Source organism: Zingiber officinale, chromosome 8A, assembly GCF_018446385.1.
Source record: "Zingiber officinale cultivar Zhangliang chromosome 8A, Zo_v1.1, whole genome shotgun sequence".
In the NCBI taxonomy this organism is placed as follows: Eukaryota; Viridiplantae; Streptophyta; class Magnoliopsida; order Zingiberales; family Zingiberaceae; genus Zingiber; species Zingiber officinale.
The window spans coordinates 137,696,211-137,710,087 of record NC_056000.1 but is presented as its reverse complement, the minus strand read 5'-3'; positions in this window follow the sequence as shown (position 1 = coordinate 137,710,087).

Here is a 13,877-nt window from a genome sequence, read left to right as displayed (position 1 = left end):
AGGTGGATGGAAGAAGGGTCTCCTATGTGTATGGAAATTTAGTCCCACATTGGGGAATGAATGGTTTGAAAGTTGGTTTATATTGAATCACAACCATTTAAGTTGTGAACATGTGTAGGAGAGATTCTCTTTCACATGTGAGCCCTTAAGAGGAATGTAGATTCAATGCCAGGATTGAATTGAACTTAGTTGACTCAGTTCATCTAGTTTCGGTTAGGCAATTAAGTCTTGATCCGGATGACTGGGCAAAGTCTTGGCATGAAGTCCTGATGTCTTAAACACTGAGTAAAAGTTGTGTTAATTCGACCTAGAGTTTTAGCGAAACTCAAAATCGAGATCGAACAGTTCAAAGGTTGTCAAAACTTTTTATGCTTTATATACGAAACACCCACACGGGTGTCTAGCCAAGCGCCCGGACGGTCAAAATTTCATTGACATGCTGAGCTGGAGTGCGACGACTAGCCAACCCACATCGGCGGTCCACAGGCGGAAATGGATAAATTTAAGGATGAAGTTTCGACGAGAACTCACCACGTCAGCATAGTCCAAGCGCCCAGATGGGGCTATAAAAGGAGGCTTCGATCAACAGCTTGAACATATCATTCAAAGCATCTTCCGCTTCTGTGCGTTGCTTCGGTAAATACTCTCACGTGCGAGCCTTAGAGTAAGAGTCGCCACAAGCTCCGAACCAAGTAAATCTTGGTCATGTTAGCATTATTTTTTCGTCTCTTTCTTTATTCTGCTACACTTACTTTTTACGCTAGTATTTTCTAAAAATATGAAAGTCGCAAGCACTATCCAACCCCCCCCCCCCTCTAGCGCTTTCGGTCCAACACTCGACGAGCTCAGTATTCGAAATCGACAACTTGGCTGACTCGACTCTTGACCTCCCAACTCGGAACTTGGCGTTCCAACTTGACACGCTATTTCCCAACTCGACACTTGGCGGGAGCACTCGACATTCCACTCGGGAGCATTTGGCGTCCCAATTCAACACTCAACAATCCACTCGAGCAACATTCAGCTTCCCACTCAGGCTCAGGAAATACTCGGGCTGCTTGAAACTCATTGCACTCAGGACCAATTGAGAGCACTCGACTTTAGGCCAACGATGTCTGACAAGAGCTTAGTCAAGCCAACAGATTGGTCTAACCAGTCTAGCCTGATAGCTTAAGATTATCAGTTCAAGTTATCTCAATAGATAAGTCTAAGTTGTTTTCTATAATTTTAATTTAGAAATTAGATTGTGGAATATTACCCAATAATGTGTGTGTACATTTGGTTGTCATTAAGAGGATCTTGAGGTATCTCAAGGGTATTCTCTTAAGGATCATATGAGAGGGTAGAGGGGGCGGTGAATATCAAATTAAATTTGATTACTCTATAAAAACAACTCTATATTGTAAGCCAAGAAAAAGAATAAGAAATGCAAACTCTTTCTCCTTCTTAGTCGGCAGTTGAAGGTGGAGAAACCTTCTTACATTCTCTTACAAAAATGAAAATTAAAGTACAAAGGTTTTCTATAAAAGCACTCTTATAAAGAAAATTGAAGTAGGAAACTTATAGCACTTAGAGAGCAACAAATTTAGCTTTAGGCCTTTCTCTACGCATTCTTGAATATTTTGAGCCCTTATTTATAGTCTAGCCATCAAATTTATTCTCTCTTTGAATAAGCCTTTTCAAGTAATCATCAACTGATTAGTCATTATTAACCAATAGTTGACTTAATTTAATGGTTCTTTGATTCGATCTCCAGCTTTAACAATAAATTTTGCTAGTATTGGATTATCACTTGACTATTTGGATTATCAGTCAACTGGTGAGTCAACTGCATCTTCTGGCTGAAACAAACAAAAAAATAGTTCAATCGATTGCACTCCAGTTAACTAATACTTTCAGTCAGTCGAGTAACAAATCATCTCAAGTCACTTTAAGTTTGTGTACATGCCTACTTTTTTAGTTCATTTGCTCCATAAGGTACAAACCCTTCTTGTTGAATTAATATTGTAAGAGGCTTTCCAAACCTCTGGAACTCCTTCTATGCCAAGAAGCTCCTCATCTCTAAGACTTGCTTTCTATACCTAGCATATGGTGCTCATTAACCCATTGAGACTTTTTATGTTGCCTAACATTTGGTTGACCTCAACATGCTAAGACTTCCTCAACGTGCCTCTCATCTAGTCTTTGTTGACCGACCAAGATTTTCTTGTACAAAGTGTCCACATGGACTTTTTCATACTAAACACCTACTTGGACTTCCATTATGCCCATAGCCTTCCTTGACTTTTGTTATTACAACTGCAACTTATGTCAAGTTTATCGGCACCTACACACTTGGCACATATGCGCAATAAACTATATTGTATAATTAAACATTGCTCTAACATCAAAATCACATGTAAACATATGCTAGAGAATAATTACACCAGCAATCTCTCTCTTTTTAATTTTGGCAACTGTTTAAGATAGACCTTCATAAAAATATTTTTAAATAAATATGATCATAACAAGATAAATAGTATAAAGCAACATGATCATAAACAAGGATAAATAATACTTCTATAACGGTTTCCTACTAATTCATAGCGTTACTATTTGTGATGGTTCTAACTTGAACCCTTCACTTCTTCACCTGTATATGTGATGCTTTCTAACATAAACTCTTCACTTCCCTCCTTTAACATACATCAAAAAGGGATACATCCTGCAATGGTTCCTAAAAGATTTAAAAACTCAACCTTGAATTTTTCTTAAGTTGGATGTATCACTTATCCCATTTGAGGTATTTAGCTTTCATTCAACCAATGTGGGCACCTCCCCCTTATTCCAACCTTTTTTCTAAGTCCTCGTAATCTTAGAAATTATTTTTCTTAAGCATATCTCCCCTAACCTTGGGTTATTCATATACCTTTAACATAGATCTTCCCCTTAAAGTATACTTTTTCTTCCAAAATCTAAGATTCTTTCCCTTAGTGATTGCACCAGCAATATATGATTTCAAGAATTCATAAACTTTTATGAAATTCTAATAAGGCCATAAGTCCAATTTTGAACCTGATCTCTCCCTTCAGATATGAATAAGGTTTAATTTGCATGTTAGTGCCTCCACTAACTTTAAGTTTCACCTTAGTAAAGTTTTACCTCTGAAGATAGTGATATAATTGGAAAACCCAACTGGAGGGGATAAATAGCAATTGTAGCATCCAAGTACAATTTTCGATTACTCTTGTTAATTATATTAGCAAGGTCATAGATTAGCATAACAAAAATTAAATGAACATAACTGCAAACATACTAAAAGGTGATTACCCAATCACTAATAGAAAGCTACTAATTTTCTCCTTCTCTATCAATTACTAGAGGTGAATAAACTTTTTACAAGCTCAAGAGTTTTACAATGGATTACAAGAAACTTTGGAGACAGAAGCTCTAATAAGAGTTTTCACCAATCTTTAAGTCTCCACCGAGCCCCCCTTTTATAACCTTCAATCTCCAATGTTTCTCATTATTTGTCACCTAACAGTCAACTAGTATATCACCATAAGTCAACTAGTCCTCGCTATCTAATTATCATCATGCAACAACAACTCCTTTTTTTTCCACGTCAATAAATAGTCGATTGTTTACTTACCGTCAATAGATTATTGTCATTAGTTGATTACCCAATCAACTCAATCATGAATATAACTACTCAAATAGTTGACTCCTTAGACCTAGTCAACTACACCAGTCGGCTATTCCTCTAGACAACTTGAATTCATATCCGTCGATTGCTTCAAACCACAAACTTATGTTTTCATAATTTTAAGATTTAGTTAATAGTCGATTCCCGATTTCATCATCCAACTCCATTATCAATTAATTGATGTCCATCATCAATAAACTAGTCAACACTTATACCCCGAATCCATTTGGAGTATTGGATTCCTAGTCATCAATTGACTATTGACCTTAACTGCATCCACCTCTAAAGGTGAGTTTACTTATGTTGAATTCTACCCTTGTCCTCATGGGTATAGGTCACTCAACACTCATAGCTCACTAAAGATTTTTTCCCTTGTAGCATAACTTCAGCCCTCAATCATATCTCGTCTTGGTATCAAAGTTTTTAGATCTCATGAATAGTCATCATGGTCATGATTATGGTTATGATAGATAGATTATGGCTGAGGAAGTCTAGGACCATGATCGTAGTACCCACGATGAGATACTTGAAAATCTATAAAGATAACTCATAGGATTAACTTAGCGTCTAGTGGCGCGAGATCTTAAAGGTCATAAGTTCCCTTATCTTAATTCTGTTTCTACTTTTGAAAACTCCTATTGTAATCACGAAAGTCATGGTCGAGAGGAGCGATATGGAGATATCACTTTTGTTGTTGATCTTTTCATATTTTCTAGTGTTCTACAGACCGAGAAATTCATTGTTTGGCTTAACGAAGCGGAGAGGACTTTTTATTGTAAAGAAGTATTTAATCGTGTGAAAGTAAAATTAATTGTCATCAAATTCAGAGGCTAAGCATCCACATGGAAGGAATAGTTGTGGTGTCACTAGAGAAATAAGACAAGGCTGAGATCATCAATTGGGAGAAGATAAAGAAAAAAATGAAAGATACTTTTCATGACGTAAAGAGCAAGCATGACAAGAAAAAGGAAATTAGAGAACCACCGGAATTCAGGTCCCGAACTGTGAACATCAATTCAAGTCATGAATCTAGGGCTGGCAGTGACTGTGGATGTCATAGTAAATATTCCCAGTCCACTTTAACAGATTATGGTGTCGGTAAAGGCAACCCATCAATAGGAAAGAAAATGGTAGTAATATTGCTCCTATTTTGTCAGTTGTAGAATCTGCAACAGTACAAACAACCCTATAAAAAGACCAACAATTCAATGCAGTTCTGCTTCCATAGGAATTCCACTACATGCAACCAACTTTGCTGATGTAATTTCAACACCCATTCAATCTTCATCTGGCCTCTAAAACAATTGGTTGGGGAAGTTAACACATCATTCCATGATTGATATTGTCAAGATCAGTAGACCTCAAGGGACACATCCAAGCATGCTTGCCACTGCAAGTGGAAAACCTTACATGTTTGAAAATGCAGCAACATCAAATGGACCACATCACAATGCAAAATAAATCCCAGCTTCAATTTTGCCATCAAAAGCAAAGGAGAAATTAAACTCTTTTAAAAAATCTACTTATATTTCATATATTAATCATAGACTCAGAACTTCAGAAAATCAACATATTTCTACTGACAGATGATACATATGTGATGAGCAACTTACAGAAAGTGTTTAAAATTTTATAGATATATTTGGTGCCTCCGCAGTTTATGCCAACCCATCAGCATTAGCGGCACCTAGTATGGTAATTGTTGGTTTTGACTTGCATATAGATCCACGTTTGAAAGATTTCCAAGACCTAATGATAAACCTCAGCATGTCAAATATATTCCTGTAACAGAGAGGAAGATAGATGTTGATGCTACATAGATGGTTCACATTCAAAGAGTATAGATGTTTACCAATCTGAAGATTTGAATTTGATCATCATGAAGTTGAGGATAGTGTGAGAATTTCTTCAACTGGGCAACTTTGATGTAATTAAGCATGCATGAGGAAATCAACACAAAAGCTGCTGAGGTTGGCCTTGCAGTACTTATTCCTAACCATCTGAAGGTTACTAATGCAGATTGTACCCATCTGAGCTTTGGTAGTTCTAGTTATGGTGCATTTTCTGGATTTTTTCCATCAAAGTTACTAGCAAGAAACTTGGAAGCAGCCCTAGCTTTAGATGATGTTTCTATAATCAATGAGTCGGATACGAGAAATCATGAGTAATATAACAATAAGCCACAAAGTCTGCTCTCACTAATAATGTGGCATCTATATCTAGCACTGCTTTAGAGAATCTTGACATAACTTCAATTTCGGAATTTGAAGCAGAGCCAGAAGTAAAAAGACTCTTGAATGAACATACCATCAGTAAACAATTCAACTTCCTAATGAGATAGAGAAGCTATGGAATATAGTTGCTTACAATAATAGGAACATTGTTCCGGTTCTTGACTTTTTGATCACTAAAGAAATTTAATATTGTGATTCTAATACATCAACAGAGATAACAAGAGCATTTGCTACATATTGTTTTATAGCCAAACATGTTAATTTATATCTAGCACGTATCTATCCACAATAGAGAATTGCTAAGTTGATGCCAGAGGATCTTTCTCCTAGGTTACCACCGAATACTATTTTAAAATTCGAAGACAAGTTCTTTTCAACTCAGGGCGACTAATGCAGGAGGATTCAAATATTTTTTTCTTTTTTATTAATTTTTTTTTTCTGTTAGAGTTATTTTTCGTCTTTTGTGTCTTAAGATTTTGGGTCTATTTAAATAATTATTCAGTTGATGTTAGAGTTAGTTAGTGGATGAGTAATATTTTTGACTGTGTCGTTTATTTTCCTTTTCCTATTTCCTGACATTCTTCAGAATCAACAGGTTTTAGAAGATTTTTTCCAACATTCATGTTCGAACCAAATGGACTAGTAGGATAATCGTTATTTTATCCTACGTCAGTTGACTTAGGCAAGGGAGAAAAGGAAAGTCCAAACAAGTCAAAGTTAATCGGATGCTTGGCAAAGGAAAAGTTTAGATAAGTCAACGTTGACCAAATGTTTGACAAGGGAAAGTCCAGATAGGTCACTAGATGTCTAGCGAGGAAAAAAGCCATGGTAGGTCAAGGTTGACTAGATTTTTGACAAAGGAATAATCCTAATAGGTTAAGAGCATCGGATGTTAGGTAAGTGGAAAGTCCAAGCAGATTAACGATGACCGGATGCTTAGCAATGAATAATTTTGGAGTGAATTCCAAGCAAAGAGGTTCGGGCGACCGAAACAATGATTTCAATCTACCCAAAGTTCTAGTCGACCAGACCAGCATGATCAATCAACCGGACGACAACACAATCAAAAGATGTTGATGCAATGATAGATAAGTAAGGTTTACAGACATGGCAGATGACATGTCATGGATAATAAGTGTATACTGTGTGGTAGAGATAAGATTACGGATATGATCGGTCAATCGTTCTTGTTGATCGGTTGACTGTTCATGTTGATCGAGCACCGATTAAGCCGAATATTGATCTGATCGACAAACGAACTTGGACGAGAAGTTGGCATGGATATGATCGATCAACCATTACTATTTAAACAGCAGATTAAGCTGGCGATCGACTAGATATGGGTTTCGATCAACCAAGAAATGTCAATAAAAATAGTTCGACTGCGCGACTCAAAACAATAATTCACAGTAAATCTTCTCTATTCAGTGCTAAAAAAGACTCTTAAAGTTTAGTTCGTGTGATCGGGGAAGCGCTAGGAGGAGTGTGTTGCATTCAGAGCTTCTAGACTAGATCGACATCATTGTTTCCTTTTATCTTTATTTGTTCTGCTTGTGTGTTTGACAAAGTTGTAAGAGGTTTCTCTTCCGTTGGAAGGTTTCCAGAATGGAGAAAGAAACTAATGGGCAGACGCCTCTCTATGCATAGCCTTGGATGTAGCACCCTGGGGATATGAACCATGTAAATCTAGTGTGTCCCTTGTTCTTATGTTTTATTGTTTATTTTACTATTTCATTGCGTACTAACATGATAGATAAGAATGAACACAAAAGCAAAAAAGTGCAAACAATATTCCCCCCCCCCCCCCCTCTATCACTCTATTTGGTCATATGCCCCTCGGTATGTCTCATGCAACCTTCTCCAATCTCTATAGATTTCGAGCGATCGAGCTACCAACTTGGCTGCACCAAGTCAATGCTCAAGAGATGCTCCAACACCGCCTTAGTGCTCCTCGTACTAGGATCTCTCGGATGTCTCACATTATCCTTCTCCGACCTTTTCAGACCTCCGAATCTCTAAACGTGCTACGTTGACCACACTAAATAAATGAGTTCTCTGAGTTTAAGTTTCATGTGTGTTCTTGCAGTCGCTAAAAACATCTAGATGGATTCAAAAAGTATTTGTTGGTTTACTGTTGGACAATGGGTATGTTTCCTTTTGATAATAGTGCACAAAAAGCATACTTGATTTTCAGCATCATGTGGCTAAGATAAGCGCAACCGAGTGTTGTCAGATGACTTCTTGTACAAACTCAATAAATATCTTCTACTAGTAGTTAAACTTCTACATCTTGTAAAAAGATATACAATCTGTATCAGACTTCTTTGCCTCATCCAAATGAGATTTTCATAATAAAATTATGACCAGTATCCATCTAATGAATCTAGTTTGTTATTCCTCTATGCTCTTTTAACAAAAACAAAAAACACACAAGCATCTTGTGAACCACTAATGAGTTTATTTGGAATTGTAAAAGTGCTAGAGAAAGCAAAAAATCTTATATGCAAATTATGATCTTATTCACCCCCTCTAGCATTTTGGTCTATTAATTATGATCCACACTTACATAAATAACCAATAACATAAAAAATTAGTGGTGTAGCCAGAATCTAAATTTATCTGGGGATGATCGTCGAGATATAATAAATTAATTAATTCAAAAATATAAATAAAAAATGATTATTAATTTTTCAAAACTATAGAACAATAGTATCTAATATTCAATACATTCAAAATTAAAGCATACGCAAAAAATGCTATTGAAATTGTGTTCTTCGATTTTTCTTAGAAACAAAGTCATTAATTATTATATCATTATCAATTTTTTCAACCAACTCCCGTTCAATGTAGATGACCATAGAATCTACTAAAAACTCTTTTTTCATCTTGTTACGAAGTGTTGTTTTAACAAGTTTCATAGGTGAAAATGCTTGTTCCATTGTTGTTGTAGAAACAGAAAGAGTTAAAACAAGGTGAATTAATCTGTCGATTAAATAAATATATTAGATTTAATATATAAGTTAATGATATAATTATAATGTATAAACTATAACAAATGAGAAAAAAATCACCTATCAATCAAATTGTAGGTTCCCGACTTATTTGTTTCAACTAATCTTCGACATAATTCAGAAATAGTTGATAAATTTTGAAATCTTTCATGGCAAATACCATTAAACTTATAATGATTCAATTACATTCTCAAGTGGTGCAAATCTTGTGCATCAAAATCAAAAGGATATAATTTCTTAGCAAGTCAATAATTGTGATCAACATTAAGAAGCTGGAAATTTTCTTTAAGTTCCAAAGCACAACTAAGCTTAAGAAGTTCGACTGTCTCATCCTTGAATCTACTATTAAGTTCTTCAATTTGAAAATCTATTGCAGCAACAAATACATCAAATCAATAGTAGTGTTCAACTGTAATTGAGTCATTTTATTGACAAGAACAACCTATAGTAGATTTATAATGAGCTTCCATATGGGGTATCTCAATGTTATATTTAGCACAAACTTCTTTCACATGACTAAGTAGAATAACAAAACCTTCTTCTCTCAAAGTATGAAGGAAAGTTTTAGTAGTTGAAACAGAGTTCATTGCATTTAAAATATCTAGAGATTTCGCAATGCTGGACAAAGCAGATTTGTTATCCCCATTATCTTGTGCATCAAGTGTAATATGAATGTGAAATCAAAAGTCTTCATTGCAATCAACAAACCACTAGCTTCACCACAGATGGAGTTAGAAGACCCATCAACCACCATCTTTTCAAACACGGTAATTACAGAGTTATACATATCAATCATGCAACAAATTGAGTCAAAATTAGAACTCCAGCGAGTCTTTCCAGGTCATAGTAAATTACTAATTTAATTACATCCTTTACCGGTATCACGTTCACTGTAGCTATCATGTGTGTAACTTCAATTCTTTGACCAGAATGTAGCTCAGCATTGTTGGTTGCTACTCGGAAAACCTAGAGGTTCCACTGTACAAAAATTTTGTACAAAGGTCTGAACCTTTTCCTAGCTACCATGTGTTCTTTTAAATTAAATTTTGGATCGCCTGCGGAACTTAACACGTTTGATCCAAAACTTAATCTATTTGTTCTTTTAGGTTTTGACTTGGATCTCCTGCGGAACTTAACACGTTCGACCCAAGTCACCTTAAGTTATTAATTCCATTAAATATTAATTTCCATAATTGGTTCCTAGTACTAACGTGGCGAGGCACATGGCCTTCTTGGATATGGGAGCAACTACCACCGACTAGACAAAACCTTTTATGGAAAGCTAATATTTAATTTCCTAAAATAACTTTAGGTTAACCGAAAAGAACAATCAAATCACAAGGATAAATAAAACAAAAGAACACAACATCGAAAAACATATTCGAAATACTAGAATCGTAAGCCTCTTGTATTTGGTATTATTTCCCAAAATAACTAGTATGATGCGGAAAGAAAAATTACTAGTTATACCTTTTAGAAAGACCTCTTGATCTTCTACCGTATTCCTCTTCTAACCTCGGACGTTGTGTGGGCAACGATCTTCCGAGATGAGAAACAACCAATCACCTTTTTCTTCCTTGCAAGTTTCGGCCATCAAAACATCTTCTAGGATGAAGAGGTTCGGCCACCACCACCATGCTCCAAGGGATGCTAGAAAAGAGGCTTCTTTTCTCTCCTTCTTCTCCTTCTTAGTTCCGGCCACCAAAGCTATCTCCACCATGAGAAGGTTTCGGCCACACAAAGGAGAGGAGAGGAAAGAAAAGGGCCGGCCACACCCAAGGAAGAAAAGAGAGAGAAAAATAATAGAGTTATTCATCTTGAAGCCTCCTCTACCCCTCTTTTATAATCCTTGGTCTTGGCAAATAAGGAAAATTTAATAAAAACTTCCTTAATTCTTTTGCCATTGAAAAGGAAAATTTATTTAATTAAAAACAATTTTTATTTTCAATTTTGCAATGGTCGGCCACACCAAGAAATCTCCAAGCAAATAAAATTTTAAACACCAATTAAAACTTCCTTATTTGCTTCCGGAAATTTATAAAAATTTCTCAATAATTTTTATCCCTTCATGATTGGTTTATAAAAAAGAAAATTTAATAAATTAAAATCTTTCTTTTAAACATGTGGATAAAAAGAAAGTTATCTCTAAAAATTAAAATCTCTTTTAATCTACAAATAAGGAAAGATATCAAATCTTTTCTCAATCTTTTGTAGAAACTAATAAAAGAGAATTATTAATTTTTAAACTTTCTTTTAAATCATGAACATGGTTAATAAGGAAAGTTTTCTTAAAATTTAAAATCCTCCTTTAATCAACAAATAAGGAAAGATTTCAAATTTTAAACTCTCTTTTAAACATGTAGATGATTTACAAATAAGGAAAGTTTTTACCAAAAATTAAAACCATCCTTTTAAACTACAAATAAGGAAAGAGATTAATCTCTTCTCTTAATCTTTTGTAGAAAACTATAAAAGGACATTTTTAATTTTTAAACTCTCTTTTAAAATCATGATATCCACATAAGAAATAATTTTAATAAAAATCCTTTTAATATTCTAGTGGTCGGCCACCTAAGCTTGGGACCCAAGCTTTGGCCGGCCACCTACATGGCTCATCCACTTGGTCTTGGCCGGCCCTAGCTTGGGTTCCAAGCTAGCTTGGCCGGCCCCATTGGATGGGTAAGAAGGTGGGTATGCGGTGGGTATAAATCTCTATATACTAGAGGCTACGATAGGACCGAGAGGAGGAATTGGTTTTGGTCTCCGATGAAATTAAGCATCTCGTGTTCGCCCCGAACACACAACTTAATTTCATCAATAATAATTCATTCCACTAAAGAACTATTATTGAACTACCGCACCAATCCCAAATTACATTTTGGGCTCCTTCTTATTATGAGTGTGTTAGTCTCCCTGTGTTTAAGATAACAAATGTCCACTAATTAAGTAAGTTACTGACAACTCGCTTAATTAATATCTAGCTCTAAGAGTAGTACCACTCAACTTCATCGTCATGTCGGACTAAGTCCACCTGCAGGGTTTAACATGACAATCCTTATGAGCTCCTCTTGGGGGCATTCTTAACCTAGATCACTAGGACACAGTTTCCTTCTATAATCAACAACACACACTATAAGTGATATCATTTCCCAACTTATCGGGTTTATTGATTTATCGAACTAAATCTCACCCATTGATAAATTAAAGAAATAAATATCAAATATATGTGCTTGTTATTATATTAGGATTAAGAGCACACACTTCCTTAATAACTGAGGTCTTTGTTCCTTTATAAAGTCAGTATAAAAGGAACGACTTCAAATGGTCCTACTCAATACACTCTAAGTGTACTAGTGAAATTATATAGTTAAGATAAACTAATACCTAATTACACTACGACCTTCCAATGGTTTGTTCCTTTCCATCTTGGTCGTGAGCTACTGTTTATAATTTATAAGGAACCGATAACATGATCTTTGTTGGTGCAACATCCCTCAGGTCAAGGTTGACCTGGGTGACCAAGCTGAGTCTTGGTTTGAGTTTAGATGTTTGACAATAAGAAATTGATTGAAGAAGAGTCAAGTAGGTCAAGGTTGACCGGATACTTGACAGGGAAGTCCTGGTGAGTGAAGCCAGGCAGAAGGAAAACCCTAGTGAGTGAAGCTAGGTGAAAGTCCTGGTGAGTGAAACCAGGTGAAAACCCTAGTGAGTGAAGGTAGGTGAAAGTCCTGGTGAGTGAAGCTAGGCAGAAGGAAAACCCTAGTGAGTGAAGCTAGGTGAAAGTCCTAGTGAGTGAAACCAGGTGAAAACCCTAGTGAGTGAAGCTAGGTGAAAGTCTTGGTGAGTGAAACCAAGTGAAAACCCTAGTGAGTGAAGCTAGGTGAAAGTCCTGGTGAGTGAAGCTAGGCAGAAGGAAAACCCTAGTGAGTGAAGCTAGGTGAAAGTCCTGGTGAGTGAAACCAGGTGAAAACCCTAGTGAGTGAAGCTAGGTGAAAGTCCTGGTGAGTGAAGCCAGGCAGAAGGAAAACCCTAGTGAGTGAAGCTAGGTGAAAGTCCTGGTGAGTGAAGCCAGGTGAAAGCCCTAGTGAGTGAAGCTAGGCAGATGGAAAACCCTAGTGAGTGAAGCTAGGTGAAAGTCCTGGTGAGTGAAGCCAGGCAAGGGAAAATCCAGATGGATCAAGGATGATCGGACATCTGGTGTTGGGAAGTCCAAGTAGGTCAAAGGATTGACTGGATACTTGGCACGAGGAAATACAGATAAGTCAAAGGGATTGACCAGACATCTGATGGAAGTCCAAGTAGGTCAAGAGAGTGACCGGATACTTGGCATGAATAGAAAAGTCTAAGTGGGTCAAAGGATTGACCAGACACTTGGTGGGAAGTCCTAGCAGGTCAAAGGAGTGACCGGATGCTAGGCATGATGTACCAACAGTCAAGGTTGACCGGATGTTGGTTTGAGAGGCTTGGAACTTGGTTTTGGGCAAAACCAAGTGTTGGATCGATCGATGGATCGATTCAGAGGCTGGATCGATCGGTGGATCGATCCGACTTTTCCAAGCAGAGACTCGGATCGATCCGTGGATCGATCCAGATGTTCAATCGATCGTGGATCGATTGGGACGCGGCGCGCGATAAGCGCCGGATCGATCCGTGGATCGATCCGAGGCTTTAGAAGCGCACTGGATCGATCCGTGAGTCGATCCAAAGCCTCCCGATCGATTGGGAACATTCGAATCGATCGGGATCCGACCGTTGGCGTCGATAAAGGCCGCAGGCGTTCATTTCCTTCACATCTCTTCTCCGATTCACTCCAGATTTCTCGCCAGCTCCTCCACAGCACTCACAAAGCTCAGATCGCCAGTTCTTGAAGGATCTTGGAAGTTTTCCAAGTCAAGAGGCGGATCAAAGTCAAGAAGAGAAGCTAGGGTTAGGGTTTATACTCATTGT